We start from the raw sequence: 14,616 nt of genomic DNA, 5'->3' as shown, positions 1-14,616 counted from the left end.
GCCAAGAGGTAACAATGGCAGAAAATTAAGAGGGACAGAGACGAATGGGTAAAACTTGCGGGACACTTAGAGAGGTGAGCTGGAAGTGGGGGTAGTACAACCCTGAGAGTGAGGCTCACAATGCTGAGTAGGGTGCAGCAAAGCTGCAGACAGGCAGGCGCGAAAAAGAAGACGAGAGAGAAACAGGGCAGGTACAGAAACGAATGGAGAAGGTGTGAACCCGCCAAACAGATAAAAAAGAGAGATTAAAGATCATGGAAACAAATAATTTTTACCGATTTTATAATTCATAAATTAATTGCCTGAGCAGCATACGAGGTGAAAATGGAAGTACTGTTACAAAATTTACATAATCACACACACAGAAGAATATTAAAAATTCTCACAACAGTCTTCTGCATTGTAAGAGATTAATTAGCAACGTTGTCGTTTTTGCCCATATCAGGAAAATATGAGAATCTTCCCCTTACTCAGCACGTCCTATTACACATGCGTAACTGGTGCGTGACTAACGAATTACGCTGAACAAAAGGTGAACACAGTTACATGAAACCACATTTCTGCTTCCAAAGTGATAACAGTGTGAGAAAGTCGACTGTCAACAAGACAGCTGTATCAAACAGAGAGTGAAGTCATAACGTTCAGCCGACACGCCATTTTACTCTCTGATCTGAGAGATCTGCCACGAACAGATAGCTACAAGCTGATACACGGCAGCTTGTTATTCGTCCGACAGCGTTACGGGGTATTTGTTTGATCAGACTGTTCCGTCGGTGGCCCACATGTGTCACGCGAGAGTAACGACTCAAAGGCGAGGGAGGTTAACAGATTATGTTTGCCACGGCTACCAGCCCACGTAACAGCTGGTAGCAAAACAGGACCGCGGCACCACGTACACAGGGAGATGTGAAGCCGTGATTTAACCGAGAAACGTCTAGCGACGCCGCCGTAAACATTGCTGCCTCTCCACAAAAAAATCGTGAAATAGTTTCCAAACTGTCAGTCTCGCAAATTTAATGGCGAACTCATAAACCAGTAATATAATAAAATCTGAAGGTAGACATGAGTCGTAATGTGATAGTCATCGGTGGCAACATTATAATTTCATAAATACTATCAAATGAAATGGCACCATCTACTTCTAGTAGATCATTCCCAGTGGAGTAATGAATATTCTTCCAGAAGCTTCATGATGATAGGATCCACAGTCTCTGTGAAATTTTTAAATGAAATTATTCCACTTTAGGCTTCTGAAACGTAGTTGTAATTTCGACACATGGTCAGTTTCAAGCTGTCTGAAAACACTCTATCGTCGAAGATAATACACGTAATTATGCAACTGACAAACGTTAAAGTGAAAATTTAGAAGCTACTTACATGGGATGTTGTAACCAAGTCAGTAATATAAAGTTGCGACATGCTGTATAAGAAAAGTTACATGTGGTGTTGTGAATTTATCTGCTGTTCCATATACCACACCAGCTAGAAAGTTGGTGAAATAATGATGTAAACACAGTTTTAAAAATAGCCTTTCCTCATTAACCGTATACAATTTTCAAACATAGGAATTATACAGCCAACCGGTTGCAAATAACTGATAAAATGCGTCGTCTTCTTACTAAAAAAAATATGGATGTAAAATTACCTTTCTCACTTAACAATAATTTAATAATTTTCAAAAAACAAAAAAAATCTTATTCACGATCTAAGGTCCACAGTTGCTTCTATACACTATTCAGTAGCATATAAAATCACTTGTGATACGTGTCCCGTTTATTATGTAGGACAAACTGGAAGACAATTTAGTGCCAAGCCGGCCGCTGTGGCCGAGCGGCTCTAGGCGCTTCAGTCCGGAACCGCCCTGCTGCTACGGTCGCAGGTTCGAATCCTGCCTCGGGCATGGATGTGTGTGATGTCCTTAGGTTAGTCAGGTTTAAGTAGTTCTAAGTCTAGGGGACTGATGGCCTCAGATGCAAGTCCCACAGTGCTTACAGCTATTTGAACCATTTGAATATAGTGTCAGGTAGAATGAACATTTATTGGGAGTAAGAGGCACTAAAGTAAATAATTCCACCATAGCACCCCATTTAAAAAACAAAATTGACCTGAAGCGACCCCTTCTAGTAACAAAAAACCAACGTCACATTATGGCCCCCGTTGTCCCATGCAACTTTTGTCCCACAAACTTTTCAGCTCCTGTCATACATTCGGAGTTATTATTGGTGGCATTAGTCAGTGGCTCACCCTGTATATATAATTATAAAGCGTATCTGTGCCAGGCAGATGGCAGCAAGAGAGGCAGATGTCAAGAATTTTGAGGCCTATTCACGATCACCCCCATACATATCACCTATTTACTCTTTTTTTAATATTTTGATACTTTTTTGAAACTATTTTCTCATTTTTCTCCAGGCAGGGGGAGGCCTCCCTCATACCTGCCACAGAATCGCACAGTCGCGTAACTATTTCTTCTTTTAGACAGAGGTACAGCATTATCACTATTGTCTTAATTAAAGATCACCACTGAAGTGAAAAGAAACAACGTAAACCTGAGCCCTGGAAGGGGATGAAAAATACACTGTAAGTAAGTAACTGGCGCTCCATCCCAGCAGGGAAAGACAACAAGTTCAACGTATAGAATGTACAGGGTAAAGCGAAGTTGGCGCGCTCAGGCTTCGCAGCGCGATTCCTCACACGTCAGCAATAAAAAAAATGTGTCTTAAAAAATTTCGTCCGGCGAGTACTACCGGCAGAAAATGGACGTTACAGAGTGATAATCTGGCAACACTGTAACCACATGTTGGTTAACTACCTCTGTAAGCAAATATTACCTCTGATGTACAATTCAAGCAGTGGCTAGAGTTTTTGGTTAGCATGCAGGTGGTCGAGGGTTCGATCCTAAGTTTGGGGCGCACTTTTTTTATTTGCTAATTCCATTCTGACATTTCATACTGTAATATACACCGTTTCTTAGGTCACATGTATCCTAAATTTACAATATTTTGTAACGCTGAACATAACGAATACGTGGTTAGGCAAACAAGAGATAGTTGAAACAAATGACCTGTCATGGGACAGAATAACTACAAAAACAATATCAATTTCGAGATGCTAAAGACGATAGCACAGTGCAACAACAAAACATTTACTAGTCATTTATACTACACGTAATATGACAGCTCAGATGTCGCGCATTAGTACCAGTGACAATAACAATGTCCATATTAATGGAAGCATGACCTTTACAACAGAATATGCTGTCCTCAGAATAACAGGTTCTCAAAGCGACGTCTCTCCACTTCCAAACATTTCGCAACCCACTGGATCATGCAGCTCTGGACCTTCCGCAGCAAAGCTGCGTCGACAGTAACAAGAGCAACATGAACACGCGCTACCAATTCTTCCACATTCGTCGGTTCCTTCAGGTGTCCCCATAGTAAGAAAACCAGGGGATTTAGGTCACGTGAACGCGGTAGTCGTACAACTGGGCCTCCACGCCGGAGCCATTTCCCTGGAAATGTTCTGTCCAAATACTGTCGCATATTAATTTCAGAGTGTCGAGGTGCTCCATCATGTTAGAACCATATCCTCTACCGAACAGGTAGTGGGACATCTCCCAGCGCATCAGCCACGTAGTTCGAGGGGAATGCATGATACCTTCGTCAGGCAACATGTAGGAGCCCAAGCACCTGTCGCTCAGTATTCCGGCCCAGACGTTGGTACCAAAGCGAACTTGATATCTGCGGCCGCGGGTGATGTGAGGGTTAACCTCACACCAATGGTAGGCATTGTGCATATTGATGACATCCTCACGAGTGAATGTTGCTTCATCCAACCATATTACGGTGCTCACGAAGTTATCATTAGCTTGCCATGCTCGTGCAGCTCGTTAACGACCGTGTGTAGTGAGACACGCAGCTGCCTTGCTACACTACGTGTACTTCGCTAAGGTTCTTGGTGTATGACCTCCAGAATAGCTTCCTCAGTAGCTGGGGTGCGGCGAGTCCGTGGACGATCTCTGTCACGCGATGGTGGAAGGAGACAACCTGACTCCTGAAGGCGAAGCTTCAGACGAAGAAACACATTTTTTTCTGGATGGCGTCGACGACGACATCTAGTAGCATATCCACGAGCGGCAATACCAGCCCAGTTATCAGATGCACCAAGGACCGGAAGCATATCCACATATTCAGCGTTTGTGTATGCCATACGTCTGCCACACTGGATTAGATGTTTACAACGAGAAAATTTGACACGTGTACGCATATACACTCCTGGAAATGGAAAAAAGAACACATTGACACCGGTGTGTCAGACCCACCATACTTGCTCCGGACACTGCGAGAGGGCTGTACAAGCAATGATCACACGCACGGCACAGCGGACACACCAGGAACCGCGGTGTTGGCCGTCGAATGGCGCTAGCTGCGCAGCATTTGTTCACCGCCGCCGTCTGTGTCAGCCAGTTTGCCGTGGCATACGGAGCTCCATCGCAGTCTTTAACACTGGTAGCATGCCGCGACAGCGTGGACGTGAACCGTATGTGCAGTTGACGGACTTTGAGCGAGGGCGTATAGTGGGCATGCGGAAGGCCGGATGGACGTACCGCCGAATTGCTCAACACGTGGGGCGTGAGGTCTCCACAGTACATCGATGTCGTCGCCAGTGGTCGGCGGAAGGTGCACGTGCCCGTCGACCTGGGACCGGACCGCAGCGACGCAAGGATGCACGCCAAGACCGTAGGATCCTACGCAGTGCCGTAGGGGACCGCACCGCCACTTCCCAGCAAATTAGGGACACTGTTGCTCCTGGGGTATCGGCGAGGACCATTCGCAACCGTCTCCATGAAGCTGGGCTACGGTCCCGCACACCGTTAGGCCGTCTTCCGCTCACGCCCCAACATCGTGCAGCCCGCCTCCAGTGGTGTCGCGACAGGCGTGAATGGAGGGACGAATGGAGACGTGTCGTCTTCAGCGATGAGAGTCGCTTCTGCCTTGGTGCCAATGATGGTCGTATGCGTGTTTGGCGCCGTGCAGGTGAGCGCCACAATCAGGACTGCATACGACCGAGGCACACAGGGCCAACACCCGGCATCATGGTGTGGGGAGCGATCTCCTACACTGGCCGTACACCACTGGTGATCGTCGAGGGGACACTGAATAGTGCACGGTACATCCAAACCGTCATCGAACCCATCGTTCTACCATTCCTAGACCGGCAAGGGAACTTGCTGTTCCAACAGGACAATGCACGTCCGCATGTATCCCGTGCCACCCAACGTGCTCTAGAAGGTGTAAGTCAACTACCCTGGCCAGCAAGATCTCCGGATCTGTCCCCCATTGAGCATGTTTGGGACTGGATGAAGCGTCGTCTCACGCGGTCTGCACGTCCAGCACGAACGCTGGTCCAACTGAGGCGCCAGGTGGAAATGGCATGGCAAGCCGTTCCACAGGACTACATCCAGCATCTCTACGATCGTCTCCATGGGAGAATAGCAGCCTGCATTGCTGCGAATGGTGGATATACACTGTACTAGTGCCGACATTGTGCATGCTCTGTTGCCTGTGTCTATGTGCCTGTGGTTCTGTCAGTGTGATCATGTGATGTATCTGACCCCAGAAATGTGTCAATAAAGTTTCCCCTTCCTGGGACAATGAATTCACGGTGTTCTTATTTCAATTTCCAGGAGTGTACATTGGAGTCAGTCACGGGCGCGTTACTCCGCTCGCAACTAGTCCCTGTCTGGTGGACAGCGCATACAGTATAGACACGCCGTCAGTCCTGCGCTCTCTTCCACCTAACGCGCATTTTCCCTCTGGCAGATATTGTTCTGCATGATTCATCCCGACAGCGCTAATTGTGAAATGTTCGGTTTCGAATTACGCAGTTTCCCTAACGGTAATAGATGATGTTTCCACAATCCCATTGAAATAATAATAATAATGCATTGAGATACATACTAAATAGCATGCGGTTATCAGACTCAATGTTGAAAGTCATAATTAGTGGGACCATGTTGATAACACATGCAAATAGTAGCTGAGTTTGGACATTATTCGTAAAGTACGTTACTAGACCTACTAGTAACGTAAGGCCCTAACGCAATGTGATGGACCTGAACGAGGCAAGAATAATAATTGGTACTAATCTATGGGATCATTGGAGGTGGGTACAAAGAAAACAGGTGTCGCATCTAGTAGATGACGTGGTGCGAATAAATTCACGCCCGCGACGTGGAAAGGGCTTCTTTCAAAGCTGACGATTGTAGTATGTAAGTGCAAATGTTTTCTAGAAAGCCCCTGGAATCACTGTTGACGATTAAGATGCCAGATACCATACCAGCTTGACTACGTTTACCAAATAAAAAACATACGCCTCAAACCAGGATCGAACCTTCGACCTCCTGCAGGCTAACTCAAAACTCCATCCTCTGCACCAGCTGTCCATGACGAGTAACCTGTGCCGGCAGAGGTTGTCACCATACATGTGGTTACAGCGTTGCCAGATTTCCACTCTTTAACGTCCATCTTCTGCCAGATGTACTCACCGAACTAAATTTTGTAACAGACATTTTTTTTTTTTTTTTTTTATCGCTGGCGTGTGAGGAGTCGCGCTGCAAAGTCCGAGTGCGCGAATTTCGCTTCACCCTGTATAATAGTGGAAAACAGTAATACGACCTTCTGAGACAGTAAAAGTAACATATTCCGAGTTGAAAATTAAATGAGGACTCAATTCTCTCCATAATGTGAACGAAATAAGATGACTATTAATATTTGACATAAAATGGAATCCCTCTCTTGAAAGGTAGTCGAGAATAAATGAAAATTTTTGTGAAATCTTTTCTTTTCCTTCGGTGAAGGAAAAGACGGAAAAACACACAGTTCATGAGTGCAGAAGGGAGTGAAAATTCTCACTCGAAATACGTAAAAGGCGTTCTTGGCGCAAAAGGAAGAGAAAAAAGAAATCGGAAACGTGGGAAATAGCAATGATAAAAATAATAGCATGGATAGTAACAATGATAATAATTGCGTCACGACAGTAAATAAAAATTGTTCGTAAAAAATGGAAGTTCAGTATTCCATTTTCGCTTTTCTTTTTTTCTTGTTTCTTCTTCCTCTTTGTTGTTCTTTGTTTGCCTTTTCCTTCAACACTCTCTCTCATCAATTCACATTAAATCCCAGTGGGTTTCGTCTCAATCGGGGTTAGAGATCATTTCGTACTGTATTCCATAGTTTCTGAAATTGCTGTTCGGTTGGCATTTGTAAAACTCATTAAAAACATTTCTATTATCAGGGTGTCTTTCAGAGCCTTTGGTGGTGCTCCCATAAGTACAATAAGAAATAAACTGGACGATCAATGTTCTTAGCAAATACGGCGTACTGGTACGTCCTAGTAGCCACACTGTGGCATTTCTCTTAGTTTGTGGGAAAGTACTGATATCCAGGGTTATAGCTATCCCTGGGGAAAAAGCCCGTTTAGTGGTTCTACATACAGTGTGAGTGCGAGCATGCCACAGCATATGTGTTACACATCCTTTTTCGTTCCGCAGGTAAACCTAAGCTCAAGCGTACCGGGTTGCTCACTGTTCTCGCACTTTAGATATGCAGTCAGGTTAATACATGCGAGTCGTTCATTAGTGATTACAGCTCTAGCTGTAATCTTAAACTACGTGCTACGTTCTTCCGACGGTAACAGCGTGTTACCAACGTTTGGCTAAACAATCCCCCAATTGTTTTGGGGATATTTAAGTACTAATGTGTTCTTGGTTCAATACCAATCTTCTCTTGCCGTCCGCGTCTTGGAATCTCTAGCAATCGAGACATGATAACTTCTAGACAAGGAGAAATCTTTGAGAAAAGTGAGCTTGTAATGAATCTTAGAGTCGTCCATCGGAGCACAAATGGAATGGTGACCATAGGTGCGATCGAGGGCAGTCGTGGTGCTGTGAGGACTGTTCTCTACAAGCAAAGCAGCACGTTTCTTTCTGACACCCACGAGACCCAGTCGTCCACGAGACGTGGGCTGGGTGTGCCTGACATTTTTCACTTTGAACACGTGACCATGCCACGACAACCAATGTGGTGCTTGGCTTATCGTCCTTGCCAGTGGAGGTGGTACGTTGATGACTTTTGCCACGCACCATGCTTTAAACAACAAGTGTATTTATTAAGTCTTCTCTCTGCAGGAAATGCAGCTGCCTGTTGATGTGGCTGGTCGTGAGGTCGTTGATGGTCGTGGAGATACGGCGCCAGTTATGAGCGGCCATCTTTTTGGGACCTGCAGAAAAGTGAATACTTCGTCTCAAGCGGTAGAAATACGCTGACGTCATCTTCGTACGCAATGCTCATCGCTCATGCGGCCTCTATGTCAATCGCTTTTACAGTGCGACCAATACGTGGGAGAAGGAGCCGAGAGAAATAACAAAAAGAGAGGTAGAATGGGGTCATCTCTGTCTCACTGACGGTTGAATCGTAAATGGATCTGACAGTTGACCATTAATCACAATCTGTGATGACGCTCTTGTTAATATATTCCTGACGGCGTCAACGAAAGTCTCATGAAAGCCTGTCTGAGCTAACAGGGAGGAAGGTACCTCTGGTTGCTTCTGTCTACAGCTTTCCGTAAATCAATCGACAAGATCGCCCCTCTACTTGAACCCGGGTCTCGTGTGTTCTAGGCAGATGTAGTATTGTGGCCAGCAAGTTGCGCGGACTATCCTGGTCCAGTATCCTCCCTAACACAAACCTCAGTTCACACCTTCAGCCCATTTTTCCCTTCTTAAATTGTCACTGTTCCCGAGGCTCTCCGACATTCGAATAGCACCCCAACTTTGTTCGTAATGGGGAAGTCCTGCCTGTACCTCAGGTGTAAATGATCTATTCATCTGATGGGATTACTTTTTTCTGGAAACGTATCAGTCTCAATTTTTTCTTTGATTACTATAGAAGCTGAAGAAATGAATTGAAATTTGTGACTTGGAACAAGCAGGATCTCCCCATTACGTACAAAGCTGTGGTGATATTTCAATGACGGAGAGCCCCGGCGATACTAACGCTTTAAGAAGGTGAAAATGGATGAAGGTGTGAACTGAAATTTGTGTTAGCTGGGCATTGGAGAAGGGCACTGCATGTAGCTGTGTGTAGCCACAATGCTACGCTACTGTAATGGTTACCACTTGTGTCTATTGAACAGGATACCTGGGTTCAAGTTCTGGCTGTAGCACTAAATTTAATTCATTGCTTCAGTTTCTATCTTCATTTTCAGATACGTTTAAATTTTGTATCTAATAGTTTAACATTGCAAGGAATAAAATAAACATTAAAAAATGGCAGTATCGGCGGAATCTAAGCTGGGTCTGAAAATTACCTATCTATGCTTTAGACCACACGCACTCGGTGAATTCATTTTAACGGCGCTTTCATTTTCCTTCATACTCTACATTTGCACTGTACGCCACACGCAGTTTCAAAGAAAAATTTCAGTAATCTGTGGCAAATGGTTGAGTTCAGATTAAGTATTTGTTCGGAACGTGAACGGCCCTTCCTAAAATCACCATGATATTCACCTAAACTAGTCTTTAGTGTTGCTTTCTACTCTATTTAGTACGATTTTGAAAAATATGTTAAATGTAACTGGTTGCAAGGCACTTCACCTGTTGTTGTTAACATCTTGTTCATTGGCTTCCTTATGTGGCGGATGTATCAACACCACATTCCACCCTCCTGGGAGTTTTCTGTTTTCCAATTTTTCTCAAAAATTTATTCTATCTCATACTTTTATATTTGTTGGAAAATACGAGTATTTCAAAACTTCTGTTGTAATAGTTTTCTCTTCCAGCTTTATAAGGTTTTAATAATTTGTTCAATTCCTTTGATAGCTCGGATAAATCTTCTAGATTTTAATCTAGACGGGATCAAAATACACTCCTGGAAATTGAAATAAGAACACCGTGAATTCATTGTCCCAGGAAGGGGAAACTTTATTGACACATTCCTGGGGTCAGATACATCACATGATCACACTGACAGAACCACAGGCACATAGACACAGGCAACAGAGCATGCACAATGTCGGCACTAGTACAGTGTATATCCACCTTTCGCAGCAATGCAGGCTGCTATTCTCCCATGGAGACGATCGTAGAGATGCTGGATGTAGTCCTGTGGAACGGCTTGCCATGCCATTTCCACCTGGCGCCTCAGTTGGACCAGCGTTCGTGCTGGACGTGCAGACCGCGTGAGACGACGCTTCATCCAGTCCCAAACATGCTCAATGGGGGACAGATCCGAAGATCTTGCTGGCCAGGGTACTTGACTTACACCTTCTAGAGCACGTTGGGTGGCACGGGATACATGCGGACGTGCATTGTCCTGTTGGAACAGCAAGTTCCCTTGCCGGTCTAGGAATGGTAGAACGATGGGTTCGATGACGGTTTGGATGTACCGTGCACTATTCAGTGTCCCCTCGACGAACACCAGTGGTGTACGGCCAGTGTAGGAGATCGCTCCCCACACCATGATGCCGGGTGTTGGCCCTGTGTGCCTCGGTCGTATGCAGTCCTGATTGTGGCGCTCACCTGCACGGTGCCAAACACGCATACGACCATCATTGGCACCAAGGCAGAAGCGACTCTCATCGCTGAAGACGACATGTCTCCATTCGTCCCTCCATTCACGCCTGTCGTGACACCACTGGAGGCGGGCTGCACGATGTTGGGGCGTGAGCGGAAGACGGCCTAACGGTGTGCGGGACCGTAGCCCAGCTTCATGGAGACGGTTGCGAATGGTCCTCGCCGATACCCCAGGAGCAACAGTGTCCCTAATTTGCTGGGAAGTGGCGGTGCGGTCCCCTACGGCACTGCGTAGGATCCTACGGTCTTGGCGTGCATCCGAGCGTCGCTGAGGTCCGGTCCCAGGTCGACGGGCACGTGCACCTTCCGCCGACCACTGGCGACAACATCGATGTACTGTGGAGACCTCACGCCCCACGTGTTGAGCAATTCGGCGGTACGTCCACCCGGCCTCCCGCATGCCCACTATACGCCCTCGCTCAAAGTCCGTCAACTGCACATACGGTTCACGTCCACGCTGTCGCGGCATGCTACCAGTGTTAAAGACTGCGATGGAGCTCCGTATGCCACGGCAAACTGGCTGACACTGACGGCGGCGGTGCACAAATGCTGCGCAGCTAGCGCCATTCGACGGCCAACACCGCGGTTCCTGGTGTGTCCGCTGTGCCGTGCGTGTGATCATTGCTTGTACAGCCCTCTCGCAGTGTCCGGAGCAAGTATGGTGGGTCTGACACACCGGTGTCAATGTGTTCTTTTTTCCATTTCCAGGAGTGTATTTTACAAGTATTTCGTAATTTGTGGTAAGCCCATTCGGAGAGCATCATCAGGTACCCCTCTTTTGTTAGATTTACATTTCAAGTACATCTACGTAACTCTTTTAATTTCACTTTCTCCTCCAAACATCGACTGGAAAAAGTCATTTTTAGCTGATTATCTGTAGAAACACATTCATACTAAATCTCCTTGCTTATTGGCTTTTTTTACGAGACTTAAATGGGAAATAATCGAAAGTAAGTCAAATGTACAAAGTTTAGTCACATAAACTGTTTATTTTTAAATTTTATAAATAACTAGCTTATACATGGATGCATTGCAGCGCTACAGAAAGAAAAAAGTGTTTGTTTTTATAATCTATTTAATGAAATTCTTTTGGAGACAAACTGTTTTTGGTCTTTCCGTCTGGTGCATATGTGAATAAGTCAGATAGAGTCCCGGCGCGTGAGCAGGGCACACACAGTCGTCCATGTGAGAAGCATACATCTGGCAAACGTAGTCCACACACTTGTAGTGATGTCCCTGCGCCTTGTTGATGGTGATTGCAAATGCGAGCCGCACCGGAAACTGCACGCATTTGAACTTGAACAGCATATCTATTGGAATCATTGGGTTACGTGGTAACCGTATATCATCTCCTTTAATATTTCCTTTTAGTATGGTTCACCATTTTTTTACTGAAAGTCAGGTACCGTTGCAAAGCCATGGCGGATGGATGTTTCTGAGAAGAATGAGAGGCACGTCAGCTTTTGCGACGGACGTTAAGTATGTAATATAGCACATATTTCTTTCTGAAATCAGGTTGGTTTCATTCAGGATTCGAACACACCATGTTATTCCCCAAAAACCATATTTTAGAATATGCGTTCAATGCGAGGGCCATATGCCTTCTTGCTGAGAGAACCTGTATGCCCTCTTGGAACCACCCTACTTGCCGCCATCGGAACCAACGTCTTGCAGAGTCAGTGACGTCCCCATCATCGATGTACTGCTTCCACCGGCCAAAGTGCCCGAGTAGTTCTAGGCGCTACAGTCTGGAACCGCGCGACTGCTACGGTCGCAGGTTCGAATCCAGCCTCGGGCATGGTTGTGTGTGATGTTCTTAGGTTAGTTAGGTTTAAATAGTTCTAAGTTCTAGAGGACTGATGACCTAAGATGTTAAGTCCCATAGTGCTCGGAACCATTTGAACCATTTTGACGTAATGCTTCCCAGAGAGTGACTCTTGAACGTCCCTCGTCATATCAACACTTGCGGCGGCACGCACGGCAAATCAAGGAAATTCGTAATTCAGCTGGGTAATTCACAACTTTGTCTTGATTCATTACAATATCGATAGATTTGCAAGTTGTAGTCTCGGTTTGTGTTTTGCTTTGAATACTGTAATCCCTTCACATATGGCATGATTGAATTGAATACACGTGAGGACTGCTAGAAAAATAGGTACATAATAGCACGCCCGTATTATAATACAACTTCGTGCCAAAATTTCAAATCAGTAGGTGAAAAACTCTCCAAGAGTTGCCATTACGAGGAAACGAACAGAAAATTTTTTTGTATCCCGCCTGGAAGGCGGCGCGTGGGTCTGCTCCTGAGGTCTGTAAAATAGGCCGAATGACGGAAGCGAGTAGGAGCAGGTGAGGTGAAGCACTTCGGTACTGCAAGTAAAGTTAAATCACCTTTACTGGTGCAGAAACATGTACAAAAACATTACTTAACTTTTGGTACAGAAGTAGGTGCGAAGCCGTTCATATACTCGTATCAAAGCTAACAGTTACTAGAAGTTACAATGGCAAAGTCTTTAATGGCTAGCCCCCCCCCCCCTCCCCCAAGTAGAAGCTAAGTTGCTAGGTCGTTTGCTCTTGATCACTTGATCAACTGGGGCAGAAAGCAGAGCGGCGCTCGTTGAGCTCCACAGCGTCGGCTAGAGGGCGCTGTGGTCGGCCTAGTTCGTCGCTCTCGTAGTGCCAACCTACGAGCGTGCACCTACGCTTAGCATCGGAACTATCGATATCACAAACTTTGCTGTACCTAACCGCAAATCTCGAATAGCTATTGACCGATCGATCTGAAATTTTGACGAGGTTGATTGGTCTACGACCATGGTTCTATAAACCTTTTTTTTAAATGGCACTGAGCAATGTGTTGAGAATAGCTTTAGTAGTAAATAAGTAATAAAACAAAACGTCATGCCTGACGTGACAGTTCCTCAAGTATCTCAGTGTTTATGTTGTCTTATCTCCTGAGCTATGTGTTCTATTGTCTTTTTTTTTCTTTTGGGGGACTATGAACCTTCACGGCCATATGGAGAGCAACTCCCCAAAGTTTTATCGCAATCAGATAAATGGTTTAGGAACGCATAGAGGACAAACATACTAAGCAACATTCGTTTTTGTTTATATACGATAGTATATCATTGCGAGGAATGAAATATAACGAAAAATGTTAGTATCGGCAGGAACTGAACCCGGGTGCACCGACTACCAGTATACGCTTTATACCATTCGCCCACGGTGGAATCGTGACAGCAGGGCCTTAAAAATCCCACATACTGGACGCCTTCACAATATGCTACACAAAATTTCAAACAGAAACACTGATCTGGTGCTGTGAACACCATAGCAAGAGGGATGACGTCACACCACAGCACTCGCAGCAGAAAACAGACAACTGCGGTCCCTTCTCTGAGCTTATCGTAGTGCAGCTGGCTGTTATTTCAGCACTCGACACTGGTTTCTAGTTTTCGCGGAAAGAGCACTACAAAACAACTATTCGTCCGTTTTATTTGCATACTAGCACTCATTCGAAGAGAAATTGCAATTTTGTGCTCTGTCCAGCTCGCATTCGAAGCTGAATGGCATAATGTTACTGCGTTATTTACAGTGTGGTGTAGCACATTAGTACACGATAACTGGCCGCCACTGTGTGTAGTACATACGAGTGGGCCATCATCCTTAGCTCTGTAGTAGTATCATCCTTAGCCAACGAGAGGGTGCCTGTATCCTCACTATAGACACTGATGTTACTGACTTATTGTAGTGTTAGCACTTAGCCAACACTACGAACACTACCTGAGTGAGGAAGCCGATATGCACGCGTTAACCCACGCAGGCTAGAGATAGGTCTGAAACAGGATACGTAATGAATGCTATAAAGAAAAGTACGTAGCTGCTGGAATACTTAACTTTAATCCATCATTGTTGTACATAGCTCTTGACGATACAAGTGAGACTCTGTAGATACATGCAATGTTACTAATGGCGCCATGCTAGGT

This window comes from Schistocerca piceifrons, chromosome 6 (genome assembly GCF_021461385.2).
Source record: "Schistocerca piceifrons isolate TAMUIC-IGC-003096 chromosome 6, iqSchPice1.1, whole genome shotgun sequence".
Lineage (NCBI taxonomy): Eukaryota > Metazoa > Arthropoda > Insecta > Orthoptera > Acrididae > Schistocerca > Schistocerca piceifrons.
This window is presented reverse-complemented; position numbering follows the sequence as displayed.